This window comes from Physeter macrocephalus, chromosome 12 (genome assembly GCF_002837175.3).
Source record: "Physeter macrocephalus isolate SW-GA chromosome 12, ASM283717v5, whole genome shotgun sequence".
Classification (NCBI taxonomy): Eukaryota; Metazoa; Chordata; class Mammalia; order Artiodactyla; family Physeteridae; genus Physeter; species Physeter macrocephalus.
The window spans coordinates 25,429,320-25,432,945 of NC_041225.1; positions in this window are offsets into that span (position 1 = coordinate 25,429,320).

The window sequence follows — 3,626 nt, forward strand, 5'->3', positions numbered from 1 at the left end:
GCATGCACGCACGCACACGCTGCAGGGAAGCAGGACCTGAGTGCAGGGCTCTCAGCGGCCCTGAGCACCCCTCCCGGAATCGGCCAGCGGAATGGACAGACCGGATCTCCCGGCCCGGACCGTGCAGGACTGTCTTACCTGGGCCTCCTGTGCGGCCGCCTCCTTCTGGAAGCCTGGGAGGCTGGAATCAGGCCACTTCTTGTCTGTCCTGGCAGCAGACTGGGTTGCACTCTAAGAAGTTCTTGGATCACACGTGGATCCTGACCATCAGGTGGCCAGAGACACTGGTAACATTTTTGTTTTGCCTGTTGAAATGTTTAATGACAAAGATTTTGTTCAGTTTCCTAATGTGGGTGTCCAAAGATGAGAGACCCATGTGTGTGATCTGTACCTCCTATGAGATCAGCCCTAAGCTTGTTTAAACATGATCAAGTTCTGTCTACACGGTAAATTTAGACCTCTGCATGTCCTGTCTACTGATTATGTTTAGAGCTGACCATGTGTTGCCTATAATAAGAAGATTTAGACCTGACCATGTTCTGTGTACGCTAGGAGTATGGAGAGCTGGGAAGAGAGCCGGCCTGGCCTCAGTACTGGGAAGCTCCGTGACTGCATCTGAAGGTCAGTGCTTAGATGTCTGGGGTCTGGAGCTGAGGTGGGCTTGTCTAGGTAACAGCCTGTCTTCTGAGTGTGGTGACCTGGTCTTCCCAAGGGTCACTGCTATGGTCGGGGCCTTAGTTTTAATCCCTGCAAGGTTCGCCTTCCCTGGGGCTCCTGGAGAATCCTCGGGAGGGCTACCTGCCGATTATTCCAATTTGCCAGCACGTGCACGGTGCGTAGGGAGGCAGGTTTAGCTGGTGAATTGATTGCAGGGCAGGCAGATCGGGCAAAAGGCCGATGGGCAACAGCTGAGGCTGCTGCTGAGCTCTCCTTCCTGTCTGCCGTCCCTACTCAGCAGGATCCAGAGCTGCCCTTCGGCTTTCGGCCGTGCTGTCCTGTGAGTTTTCTCAACAAGTAAGGGAGACAAGAAAGGACTGCGCCTGCCAGAACCAAGTAATGTGTTCAACTCTAGCATGAAAGCTTTTAAAACAGTTAAAATCGCACAGAACCAAAGTGAAAAGAGGAGGACTTCTGTGGGACAAGTGTGGGGAGAGGAGGCCCACCTTACACTATTTCCCATCCCAGGAGGTCCCCGGGACCCAGCTTGTTTCCACATTAGGGAGCCAAGAGCAGAACCATGGTGTCCTGACCAAGGGGACGTGTGACCCCAGGTGCAGGGTCTGGGGAGGTGAGGTCACCTACTAAGGTGTCCTCCAATAGGTGAATGAAATGATATAGTATTAATATATTCTGGGAGTGGGATAATATTGAGCACTAAGAAAGTAAGCTATCAAGCCATAAAAATATATGGGAATTCTTTTTTTCTTTTGAAATATAGGTGATTTTCTTTATTTTGTAATTTAAATTTTATTGGAGTATAGTTGATTTACAATGTTGTGTTACTTTCTGATGAACAGCAGAGTGAAGCAGTTATACATATATACAATCTTTTTTGGATTCCTTTCCCATACAGGTCATTACAGAGTATTGAGTAGAGTTCCTCAAGTGCTATACAGTAGGCCCTTATTTGTTATCTTTTTTATATATAGTGGTGTGTATATGTCATTCCCAATGTATCCCTCCCACCTCCCCTTACTCTGGTAACCTCCATTCTGTGCTCCATAGTGGCTGTTACCAATTGGCATTGCCACCAATAGTGCAGTATTGGTGGCACAGTGGTTAAGAATCTGCCTGCCAGTGCAGGGGACACAGGTTCAAGCCCTGGCCCAGGAAGATCCCACACGCTGCAGAACAACTAAGCCTGTGTGCCACAACTACTGAGTCTGTGCTCTAGAGCCCACGAGCCACAACTACTGAGCTCACGTGCCACAACTACTGAGCCCACGCACCACAACGAAGAGTAGCCCCCACTCGCCACAACTAGAGAAAGCCCACACGCAGCAACTCAGACCCAACACAGCCAAAATTAAATAAATAAATTTATTTTGAAAAAAAAAAGAATATTGTTATTATCCTACCAAGTTCACCTGTGATCATCCACAGTCATCTCAACTCCCAACCTCAGCTGTGGGCAAACATTGACCTGCTTTCTGTTTCTATAAATATGCCTTTTCAGGGCATTCTGTATAAGTGGAATGATACAATATGTGACTATTTATGTCTGACTGCTTTCACTTAGCATAATGTTTTCGAGGTTTATCCTTGTTGTATCAGTACTTCATTACTTTTTAAATTGCTGAATAATATTCTATTGTTACCATATTCTGTTTATGCATTCACCAATTGATGGACATTTGGATTGTTCACAGTTTGGGGCTATTAGGTATAATGCTGTTATGAACATCACATATTCTTTACCTATATTCATATGTTGATGGACATTTTGGTTGCTTCCATGTCTTCGCTATTGTGAAGACTGTTGCAGTGAACATTGGGGAAGATGCGTCTTTTCGATTTATGCTTTCCTCCAGATATGCACACAGGAGTGAACTTGCTGGATCATCTGGTAGCTCCATTTTATTTTATTTCATTTCATTTCATTTCAATTTCAATTTTTTTGGAGTATAGTTGATTTACAACGTTGTGTTACTTTCTGCTGCACAGCAGAGTGAAGCAGTTATCCATATATCCAATGCTTTTTGGATTCCTTTCCCATACAGGTCATTACAGATTCTCGAGCAGAGATCCCTGTGCTATACAGTAGACCCTTATTTGTTCTCTCTTTTATATATAGTGGTGTGTATATGTCAATCCCAATTTCCAATTCATCCCTCCCGCCTCCCCTTACTCTGGTAACCTCCATTCTGTGCTCCATAGTAAGCCACCACAAAGAGAAGGCTGTGTACCACAACGATGAGTAACCCCCGCTTGCTGCAACTATGGAAAAGCTGCGTGCAGCAACGAAGACCCAAAGCAGATTAAAAAATAATAATAATAAATAGTAGGTTTCTCTTTTTTCCACACCTTCTGAAGCATTTCTTGTTTCTAGACATTGTGATGATGGCTATTCTGAGTGGTTCCAGGTGACACTTCTTTGTACGTCTGATTTGCATTTGTCTAACATAAAGCAGTGGTGAGCATCTTCATATGTGCTTTTTTATGAACAGTGTGAGTAAAATTTACCCCTTGAAAAAGGGTTATTGAAAGGTTGCCTTGTTTTGAAGTCTATTTCGATTACCTACCCCAAGACTTTTTTTTGTGTGTGGTACACGGGCCTCTCACTACCGTGGCCTCTGCCATTGCAGAGCACAGGCTCCGGACGCGCAGGTTCAGCGGCCATGGCTCACGGGACCAGCCGGTCCACGGCATGTGGGATCCCCCCAGACAGGGGCATGAACCCATGTCCCCTGCATCGGCAGGCGGACTCTCAACCACTGCGCCACCAGGCAAGCCCCCCAAGACATTTTTTGAGGGCTGTTGTCACTTACAGCTCCCCAGGCCTTGTGAATATGAAGTGCCTACAAGGTCCAGTTTCAGAATTGTTGTTATGGGAAAGAGAAGGCGGCAGGATTTCTCCTGTCCCTCTCTGGTTACTGACACAACCTTAGCTGTAGGGAAAGTCCTGT